The sequence below is a fragment of the Marmota flaviventris genome, chromosome 5 (assembly GCF_047511675.1).
Source record: "Marmota flaviventris isolate mMarFla1 chromosome 5, mMarFla1.hap1, whole genome shotgun sequence".
Taxonomy (NCBI): Eukaryota; Metazoa; Chordata; class Mammalia; order Rodentia; family Sciuridae; genus Marmota; species Marmota flaviventris.
The window spans coordinates 108,364,324-108,375,692 of NC_092502.1; the positions used below are offsets into that span (position 1 = coordinate 108,364,324).

Sequence of the window (11,369 nt, forward strand, 5' to 3'; positions counted from 1 at the left end):
GCCAGTGCCAGAACAGACTAGTGAAATAGAGTTCAGAAATAGAGCTGCAGGTATGACTCTGGTGGACCACCAGTGACCCTCCAACATCTGTCCTCCCCTTTCTCTTTACAAAGAGAACTACATTGTTGGTGGCAGAAGCATGTCTCTGTGAAAGGTTTCTTCCTCAACTTCCACTGTAGAGGAGCTATCAGTGAAATATCATGTGGGATATCTGAGATAGTTTTTATTAAAAGGAGCTTGATTTTCAAGTGGGAAGCATGCTATTTTTGTCCCCTCCTCCCCCTCTTTCATTTTTCTGGTAGAACTCTAACATGATGGTGAGAGTTGTAGCAGCCATCTTGGAACCAGGAGGTTCAGACCAAAAGACTGTTGGAGATCTCAGTCCCCAAATCCTCAAGCCACTGAATAGGCAGCAGCAAACACCCACTCTGAATTCTTGCTACATGAGAAAAATGAACACTTCTATGTTTAGGCAACTTGCACTTTGAAAGATGGCCCCAGGGAAAGGGTAATGCTTAACCACATTCACACACCCAAGAGCAAAATTAAATTTAAACCAGATTAAAGTATCTACTTGTACAACAGTATAATCCTGTATATAGCCAAGTGCAAAAATATGCCTCAAATATGCTGAACTTCTCATCCATTTATATTTGGAGGCAGATGGAGGCTTTAGGTAAACATCTGAAGGAAGGCAGTCTGCAAGATTTACCAAATTAACTCTGAAGTTGGCAAAGACTGCAGTCGGCTCACCATGCTCAGTTAAGCCCCTTCAGGGTATGGCAAACCTCCTCTGTGTAAAGTTTCTGGTCCCAGGTCACATCATCTCCAAAGGTCACCTTGCAGGTGGGGTGTCTTCTAGAGAGCTTCTTATGTAAGGGAGACTTTAGGACTAGTTTTTTTTTTTCCTCCCAAGTTGTCAGTATCATATAGCTATCCAAGACATACTCCAAAATCTGGAGTAGTTCTGAGCCATTTCCTGAATGTTCCCTTGCACCCCTTCTTCCTGACTCCATGCCTCTTCTCACCACCACACACTCACCTTCCTGTTTTACCCTCCTGCTCAGCCTTTGCATACATTAATAAGTCTGCCATTAACAAGATGCCATGGATCCAGTTAGTCTCTGTCTGTGACAGCAACCAGGGCACCAACTCACGTGGTTACTGGGATGACTAAACAAGCTAATGAGCTGGGTATGTTCTGGCAGAAAAACCAGACTAGCACAGAGCTGCGTGATGGTCAGGATCAAAGGCATTGGAACCAGCTGGGTATCATGGACCAGGTGCTGTTCCGCAAACCAGCACAGGCTTCACGCTCAACGTGCCTCGCCCACTCCTGTACCCAGAAACCATCTCCGAGAGGCCACAGCCATGGAGTTCCATCAGGCAGACTGGGGCTGAAGCCACATCAAAAACTTTCGTACTTCTTGTGGTGGAGGAGGAGGAAATCAGATGGACAAACAACTTGTCTGCAGGCTTGAACTTTTTCAAAGTAGAAAGTTTTTTTTTTTTTTGAATATTTATTTTTTGTTTGTAATTGGACATAATATCTTTATTTTATTCATTTATTTTATTTTATTTTATTTTTTTTGTGGTGCTGAGGATCAAACCCAGGGTCAACCACCACACGTGCTAGGTGAGCGCTCTACTGCTGAGCCACAACCCCAGGCCTTGTAAGAGGGAATTATGGGGATAATGAGGAGTGGACAAGATTAAAACCTTTTGAAAGTCCCTCTCAGTACCAGGATTCAGGCAACATATTTTTGATGGCACAGTTCTAAGTCTAGAGTCATTGCCATCTTTGTTCTCTAATCTATATTTTCACTTCTTGGTTATAAAAATGACTTTTATTGTTCCAAACTTATAAATTAGTTGATCATAAAAGTATTCTTTTTTTCTATTATGGTGATAAAACATGTAACCAAATTTATCATTTGAACTTTTGCCTTTTTTTGTGGTGCCAGGATGGAACCCAGGGCTTCACACATTAGGCAAGAGCTCTACCACTGAGCTCCACCTTTTATTATTATTTCTTGTTTTGAGACAGGGTTTCAATAGTTGCTTAGGCTCGCCTCAAACTTGAAATCTTTGTTTCAGCTTCTTGAGTAGCTGATTTTATAGGTGTGCCTGGCTCCGCTTTAGCCATTTTTAAAGAAATATTTATTAATGCATATTAATTGTATAGGTTAATGGGGTTCAGTGTGATATTTCCATACATGCATGGAGAGTGCAGTGATTACTTTAACCATTTTTAAGTGTTAAGGACCCTGTGGTATTAAGCACAAATGTTCCATAACTATAAGCACCAACCATCCACAGATTTTCATCTTTTCCAGTGAACTTCTGTACCTGTCCAACATTGGCTCATGCCTCTCTAGCCCTTGGCAGCCACCATTCCACTTTCTGCCTGCATGGATTGAACCATCCTAGGAATTCATTTACTAGGAGTCACATGGTATTTGTCCAATGTTTGACTGGTTTATTACAGTAAATATACGAGTCTTCAAGGCTCGTTTGTGTTGTAGCTATGCCAAAATTTCCCTCCCTTTTTAAGACTGAATAATATTCCATTGTATGTATAAACCACATTTTGGGCATCCATTTCTGCCAGTGGACACCTGTATTGCTTTCACCTTTTGGCTATTGTGAATAATGCTGCTATGAAGGTGGATATACAAATATCTGTTCAAATCTCTGCCTTCACTTCTTTGGAGTAATATATCCCCTACCTTCCCAGTGCTGTGGATCAAACCCAGGGCCTCCCACATCAGGCAAGTGCTCTATCACTGAGCTATACCCCAGCCCCTTTTATATTCTTATGAATCCTATTTCTGTCCCCCTTCTGTTGGCTGTCCACCCATCCAGCAAATCTTTATTGTGGGCCAGGGAGGTACTGTGTTAGATTCAAGCGAGAATACAATTAGTAACTCCTGCCTCGAGGAATACGGAGAAATAACAGTGAGGTCTTAGGTGATCTGATAACACAACCCAAAGAAATCCCAGTTGTTCTGTTCTGTTTGAATTTGTTCATATAGAGACAGTTTTCCGAAAGCACAAGTCACTAGCTGTTCTTGGAAACATCTCTTTTATTCCGTGTTCTTCTCGCCGTGGTGCTGACTCCATGTTCCTCTCTCCTTGGGATCTCTTCTTCGTCCCACATCCTTCAGCTCCACAATCTCCCTACCCTTCTCTTAGTGCATTTTTGGTCTAATCTTTTTTTTTAATATTTATTTTTTAGTTTTAGGTGGACACAATATCTTTATTTTGTTTTTATGTGGTGCTGAGAATCGAACCCAGTGCCTCACGCATGCTAGGCGAGCACGCTACCACTTGAGCCACATCCTCAGCCCCTCGGTCTCATCTTTTGATGATGATGCTACTGAGGGCTGCACAGAGCCAGCCATCCCCATGTTCTAAGATGGAACATGGGGGTGTCAATGCAAACACACAGATATCCAAATATGCTGCAGTGACACAGGAGGAGAAGGAAAAGGAACCTCAGTGAGCACAGGAGCTATGCTAGGTGTTGTTCTTCCTTGTCCCAGCAGAACTGCCCATCCTCAGTGGCTGTCTGCACCAGCTGCTCTGTCCTTGGCTGGCTGGGTCTTGTAGACAACCAGAGAAGAAATGGGCCAACAGGTCAAACTCACCAGGGCTGAAGGTTCATTGGACAGGCCTGAGAACAACTCAGAAGCCCTTCCTTAAAGGGACAACCGTGTTTATTTCCCCCTAACTAGAGTAGGAAACAAAAGCTAGAAAACCAACAAGAGATGACAGGAGAGAATAAAAAGCAACCAAAGAGCATAAAGTACAGAGTGAAGGGGTTAAGACTATGCTGCCCTCAAATATGGCATTCTGACATAATGCTATATTGACTTAAGGCCCCTGAAAAGCAGAGGGGCAAGATCATCTGCTTTGTACTTTTTCTTTTAAAAGCAAGAGATGAAATTCCTGTACAAAATGAGCAAGTATCATTTCTATCAAGGAGGACAGAAAGTTGAGGCCCTTTCAGGAAAATGTGCACTACTGTTAAACTCACCTTACCTTGCTGGTCACTTCTCCACCCAGTCCACATTGAGCTTCAGCCCCTGGCCTTGTCTCATTTTATTACTCTTTGTCCAATTCACAATGTAAGTATTCATCTGTCTCTGGATCTTCACTTCCTTATGAGGGTTCTGCTGTCATGTAAGATTCATACATTTGTATGCTTTTCTCTATTGGTCTTTCTTATGTCAACTTAATTCTCAGGTACACAAAATACCCTAAGAGGGTCAAGTGGAAATTCTGTCTCCCTTACAAGGGAGATTCGAGTTTACAGAGAACTTTACTATCTACAGGCACTTTTGGGGGGGTTGGTTTGGTTTATCATGGTAAGGGAGATCATGTCATCCAAGTAGGTTTGGTGTGTGGGGGGGTGTAGCTCAGTGGTAGAGCATGTGCTTAACATGCTCAAGGACCAGCACAACAGCTCTATCCCTCCCCCCAAAAAAGAGGCCTGGTAGTGTCTTGCAGGAGGAAAACAAGCTCAGATATGGGGAATCTGAAGTTTGGCTTAAGGTGAGAATTTTAATGTGGTGGAGGCCCGGTGGGGTCTGAATAAGAACCATGATGAGGCAGTGCCCCCATGAAGTTGTTCTGATTTTTGCCTTTTAAAACTTCTCTTATGTCATTATATTATGTCACTGTGTTCCTCTAAAGGCTATTTTTTTTTTTTTTTTGGTGGTGCTGGGGATTGAACCCAGGGCCTTGTGCGTGTGAAGTGAGCACTCTACCAACTGAGCTACATCTCCAGCTCCTTAGGGCAAAATTTTGTATCAGCAAAATTGTAGATTAAAAAAATAATCAGATAAACTTGAGTCTTTTGATTAAATCTAGACTTTAGCATAAAAGTCAAGTTCTAGAAGGTAAAACAAAGAAAGGCACAATTTCTGCTAAGGTAAAACAAAGAAAGGCACAATTTTTGCTTCCTAGATTTCTGAATTCTTTTAAATCTGACTATAAATAAGCTGAAACTCACCTCTATGTCACCTACAAAACAAATCAAAAACAAAAATAAAACTCCAAGGGGCTGGGGTTGTGGCTCAGCGACACAGTGCTTGCCTAGCATGTGCGAGGCCCTGGGTTTGATCCTCAGCACCACATGAAAATAAATAAATAAAATAAAGGTATTGTGTCCAACTACAACTAAAAATTAAATATTTTAAAATAAATAAATAAATAAAACTCCAAACTGATGGTTTATACAGGGATCGTGAAGCCATCTCCAAGTTCACTTACAATATGCTCATGATGGCTGTGCTGTGACAGACACCAGGAATGAAGTTACAGAACAAGGGCCTAAAAAGGGAAACCATCTGAGGGAGTACTTTAGAACAACAGTAATTCAAATGGGAATGATGCCAGGACTGTGACTATTCTTTCTTTTTTTTGGTACTGGGGATGGAACCCAGGGATGCTGAGCCATATCCCCAGCCATATCACCACACTTTAAGAACCATTGCTCTAAGTAAGAGAATCGTACTGAGCCATATCCCCAGCCTCTTTTTAATATTTTATTTAGAGTCAGGGTCTCACTGAGTGCTTAGTGCCTTGCTAAGTTGTTGAGGCTGGCTTTGAACTCATGATCCTCCTGCCTCAGCCTCCCAAACTGCTAGGATTACAGGCGGGCACCGGTGCACACAGCTATTACTCTTCCAGTGCTGTCCCCATAGGACTGCAAAAGCTTCCATGGTTTTGAGCCTCATTACGTATGAGGTGGCTACTAATAAAGACACTCACATCATCATTAATTCTTTGGCCAGGATCTCAGTGTCCAAGGGAGAAGAGGACATCAGTTTATATGGGAATTGGACAGAAATAGAACCCAAACAGATTGTGTCAGACTTGGATCTAGTAAGATGAAATTTAAGAGATAAACTCCCAGGTCCAGAAAATTAACTGCACGCCTACTAGATGGACAAATGTGGCTTCACAGGAGCATCTGTAGAGGATGGTTCAGTGTTTTGGCTGACTGTACATTCGGTATGAGTCACAGTTTGTTTGGTATGAGGCTGCCAAAGGAAGAAAAAGGCAGTGAAACAAAACCTTCTTGGCCCTGGACAGCTTGGGGACTACAGAGCTGCAGAATGCTAAGGCTGAAAGGAAGGGATCTTAGAAAGCATCTCCCATCAGGTAGGACTTGGACCAAGGAAGGGAAGGGATCAGCCACCCTGCTGTACTCTGCTCTGAGCAGATGCGCTGAGCAATGGGTTTGAGTCTCTGTTCAACCATCTCCCATCTCCCATCTCCCAGATCAGCAAAGCATGGAAGTCAAGTGGCACAGCAAGAAGCTGGTGATCACAACACAAGAAAAGTTAAGGTTACAGCTGAAAAAGTGAAAAAAAAAAAAAAAAAGAACCAGGCATGACTGCTGCTCCAAATAGCTAAAGAACTTATTAAAACACACATTGCTGGGTCCCAACTCCAGAGGTTCCTTTCAGCAGATTTGAGTGGTCAGAACCTACATTTCTAATAAGTCCTCAGGTGCTACTTTGCAGCTAGCTGGCCCAGGGACCACACTTTAAGAACCATTGCTCTAAGTAAGAGAATCGTACTTTGTTTCTTTGGTTATGGATATTCTGCATTCATGAGATTTTACTAAGATACAATGGCCCATTTCCCAATAAGTCCAAATTAGGGAGAATTGATTGGTTTTAAAGGCTCAAATACTTGTAGTTATGTTCTAAACTTTCATACTGCTTAGCAGAAATTCAACCATTACCTGCTGATCCTTAGTGTTTCTTATTAGTTTGGCTTCATAAAGCCTTCTTTTTCTGCTTCTGCTTCATTTTCTGGCATTTTTATATGAAAGTTTTCTCTGGTCATCTTTTACTTTTCTTGTATTTTTCTGTTTTGTTTGGAAGATCAAGCTCCCCAACATGTTAAGATATACCTGCTTTTATCAAATGATATCTGGCTTCCCCTATCTTCTAAAACAGTAAACACAGATCCAATACTTTTCCTAAAAGCACCAAGCCCACCATTCCCAGGAGGCTATTAAGAGTGAAACAGCTGCATTTGATTCATGGTTAATTTTATTTTCTCTCCTATACTTGAAACTTCAGCCTTTGCTCCTACTGGGGAAATTTACCAGCATATGGAAATGCATATGTAAGATGACATGCAAAGCAATGCAAATTAATACCAAACACACATTTCTAAATTGCTTGGGTAGTCTGTAAGTGTTGCCACTGATGTCTGCTTTGCTCCACTGCACTCTGGCGAGCAGTGACTGGATCCTCCTATTATAGTTGATCTTGAACCAGATCCAGTACCTGGCACTTGTTGACACGCTAGGTGGAAGGTGCCCCTGCCTGTGAGTCAGGCCAAAGAGATCCTGGTCTTAACTTGCTACTCTTGACTCTATGGTCTTGGCCAAGTTTCAAAATTCTCCAGGTCTGAAATTTTATGTCTAGAAATGATAGATATGACATCACAGAAATGACATCATCATAACGAAGCCAGTAGCACCAGGGCTTACTGAAACCTTGCTATGTGCCAGGCATGATGCACATATTGTGCATGGATGAGGCACCTATGCAATTTTTATCTGTCCACAAGGAGGTACACAGCATATACCTCTCAGGGGTCCTTACAAGTCTGCCACTTCAGAGACCTGGAAGCTGAGACAGACAGGCCAAGAAACTTATGCCAGGTTACAAGCTATGGAGTGACAGGGCCAAGTCTGGCTCCAGGGGCCTTGCTCCTACCCATGCTGCAGCTCTGTTGTGTGAACACCATCTGTGTTTCCCTTAAACATTAAATCTGCATGATCTAGAAGGTAAAAATTCAAATTGCTCAAACATATTTCATATGTTGTAAGACACTGACACTTTATGTTATGTGAGCTTGATATTAAAATATCATCCCAATCAAATTGCTTTTTACCTAATACTTCAAGGGGCAAGGGTTCCAGATAGTCTGTATGTTCAACTTCTTCCAACTTGCTTCAGCCCATTCACATTTAAATATGTGTAAGTTTCCTTCATCTTAAAAAAGCCATCCCTCTGTCTCACCTCTCTGGGAGCAGCTGCCAGTCCTCAGTCAGCATCCCTCTTGCCCACCCCAGGCTTCAAACACCACTCCTGACACAGGTGACAACCAGTTTTGGAGAGTCAGCCAGGGCCAGCTCCATCCTGCCTCTTGAGAAGCATTGCTATTCAGGAACCTTGAAAAGCTGCTCAGACCCAACAAAACCACGCTTGGCTTTTCTCCTGGCACCTGCTCCTCCAACAGTGCCCCCTGCTTCTGAAAACAACAGCACCCAAGCTTAGAGGGAGTCTCCCCACACTCACACCTTCCATAAAATTGTTTCCAAATCATTTCAGAATTGGTCTTGAGTCTAGTCACTATGTCATCCCTGCCTCCACCTCACCCTTTCAGACCCTAACTCAGCCCTGTTTATTTAGGGGTTCCTCAAATACATTCCTCATGCAGCAGAGTTGGGTTCTGAATTCACATCTCTTTAGAACACTTTCAGACGGCGAAACTGTCCTAAGACTCCACCCACCATCCACCCCCACCCCTACCGGATGCCAGCCTGGTCTCTCCTGGCTTCATCCGGTTCTCTCACCACTCTCCCCTCAGCCATCCAGCACCACCTCTGACTTACTGCCCAATTATGTCATTCACCCCTATCTATCTCGGTGCGGATGTGACATTTAGCAAACCACTATATACCTTGCTTTCCAAAGAAAAGAGTAAAAAACTTCTCTCTCAAGGACACTCTCCTTGTAGTTTTCCTGAGTGAAAATTCGGTGCCACACAATCCCATTCTTTGGCTATTCCTTCTCTCCTAATACAAGTGAAAGATAATTCAACAACATCTTAATTGGTCATTGTTCACACAGAATTGGATCCTTAGAAAGTGCAACATAGGAACAGTTCTTAGCAATAATTCACTTTCAAAGATTTTTCTTCCTCAAGACACTATCAACCATAGCTGCCAAAATGAACTGTGTTTCTAGAATGTCATGCTAAAAGATGGCTTAATGATAAGGGCATGTTTTATGCAAGTAAGATCAAAAAGGGTGATTTCTATGTCTTCCAAATCACATCAGAGATCTAAACGAATTAATAGTATCCCCAACTCCCTTAATCTTCTGGTCTGTTGCTCTTTAATTCTAAAGGTAAGAAAAAAGGGGTTGGGGGGTGTGCTCCAGGGATAACATCACCCCTCCGTTTGCTCAGCAAAAGGATGTTTTCTAGTTTCCCACAGCATCTCCACTCCGGAAAGCTTAGCTCTTAACATTTACAAAACAATACCCACCCACTCGCACCGCCCACGTAAAGACGGTAAAGTCAACTCCTCTTAGATCTCTGCAGGTTCCCAGCCGGCTGGGAAGGCACCGGCATTTAGAAGGGGGATGATCCCCGCCGGCTCTGCGGCAGGAAAACTTGACCTTAAAAAGCCAGAAGCTTGTCCTTGCGGAGGGCCCGGCCCGGGAAGCGCGGGCCGCAGCTCTACCCCGCAAAGAACACTTAAGAGAACCCCCTCCGCCCCAATCCCCTTGGCTTTAGAGAAGCTGCAGGAGCAACTCCTTCACGCTCCTCGCGTATGGATCTCTCTCCGCAAGGGCCGAAACAGAGGGATCCTGGCTTAAGGCAAATCGGGGGTTACAAGCGTGTTCTCACCCCTCGGGGCGAACTGGGAAAACGGTACCCTCGCGCCCGCGGCTCGGCTCTGCGCGCTGCGGCCGCGGGCCGTCTCCTAGGACCTACTCCGCGCCGAGTCGCGTCCGCTGCCCTTTCCCAGCGCGGGCCTCAGGGAACTTTGCAGCGTCCTGCCGCGGGCTAGGGTGCCGCGCGGAGCCTTGGAGTTGCGGCATCGTCTAAGTGTACACCGGGGTCGCCCGCTTGCCCCGCGACTCTGCGAGCCCGCCAGTTTCCTTTGGGGACCCTCTGGCTCCTGGCGTTAAGCCAAGTGGGGGCTCAGTCCGGGATCCCGAGGAGGCCCTCCCGGGCAGACGTCCCCACCCCCATCCCCGAGAAGGACTTGGCGCCCAAGTTTTCCCTCGGGGAAAGTGAAAGTCGCGAGGAGAGGGTCGAGGTGTCCCGGCCACCCAGCGGCTGAAACAGGGGCACGGCGCCTACCACCACGGGATACCCCCAACCCCGGGCGTTCCTCTCTTGCCTGCGTGGCCAAGTCGACTTACGCAAGGGACCCAGGGAGCCCCGAATGAGGGGCCCCGCAGCTGCGGAGGCCAACCCGGTGGGAGTTGGGGCGGCCCACTCGCGACCTCCGCCTTGGTCGCCACCTCGGCCACACGCCCTGCCAGGCAGTTGCTTTCCCTCGGCCCGGGATGGGAGAACGCGGAGCAGTCCCCGTGACGTGTGGAGAAAGGAGGAGCGCCGCCGCTGCGCTCCCGCAGAGGGAGTTCCCCGCCCTGCACTCCGGGGTCCCTGCGCCGCGCCGCGCCGCGCCACGCTTGGGACAGAAGTTCCGCTGCGCGCTCCGCTCCGGCAGGCGCTCGCCGCACCCAGGCCGAGCCACCCGGGTCTCTGCCGCTGCCCTAGCGTCATCCAGGTTTGGTTCCTTCCCTGCATTAAGCAGACAAGAAATCCGAGATCAGGAAAGCTAAGCGACTTGCCCAAAGTCGCTCAGAGGGCGGTGACAAAGCAGACTCACATCTGCGACTCTCGGCTCCCCCGCGAACGCCAGGCTCCGGGAGGCTCCGGGCACTGCAGGAATCATCCAGCCGCGGCAGTAGGCGCGTTGTTCTCATGGGTAAGACTAGGAATGTCCTACGCAGCCTGGCAGAGTATTATCGGCAGCGTGGGAAGGTGGAGCCTTTTGCTCAATAAATAAGCTACAAAGTTGTTTTTCAATCAGTGCCTACATGCCCAATAGACTTCCTCTATCCTCAAGCCGGGTTGAGGGTGGCGAGTCCTCAGGGCGCGATATCCGCCCCCACTCCCGCTCACTAAATAATTGCATTAAAGAAGGCACACCCCTACTAAACCAATTGGCAGGATCTGTCTCAGGGGTCCTTCGTAGCGGGTTTTTGCAAGTATGCTAACTGTAAAGTTAAGCGCTAGTTGTGTTTGCTGTTCCTGCGCTTAAGGAATCTCTCGCAGCAAGCTAGACCATCCCAGTTGGCTTATTTCTTTCTCCATCATTTGTTATTGACTGAAAGCCGGCAGTATACTGGCTTGTTGGTAGGGAGCCAGACAGAACCTAGGACCCAGGACCCAGGACCCAGGACCCAGCGACTCCCAAAGAGAGAGCCTCAAGTAGGATTCCAACCTTTACTCCCAGTACCTGGAGTCTGCCCATATCAACAGAGACTGATAAAAACGTTACCCTGCTCAGGGTGCAAGTGTTTTTATAC

General features: G+C 45.9%; 1 protein-coding gene across 2 annotated transcripts in view; it reads right to left on the reverse strand.

The window, feature by feature from the left end:
* Nucleotides 1-10,277, reverse strand: part of Gcnt4 (glucosaminyl (N-acetyl) transferase 4) — a 23,928-nt gene extending 13,651 nt beyond the window's left edge. The window contains exon 1 of one of the 2 annotated variants that reach the window (XM_034636447.2): nucleotides 10,194-10,277. The gene's annotated coding sequence lies outside the window, so the exon portion shown is untranslated. Of the gene's footprint in view, nucleotides 1-9,307; nucleotides 9,954-10,193 lie in introns of those variants that run through there. The other variant, XM_071612513.1, reaches the window with a different exon arrangement.
* Between the last annotated feature and the right edge of the window lie 1,092 nt (nucleotides 10,278-11,369).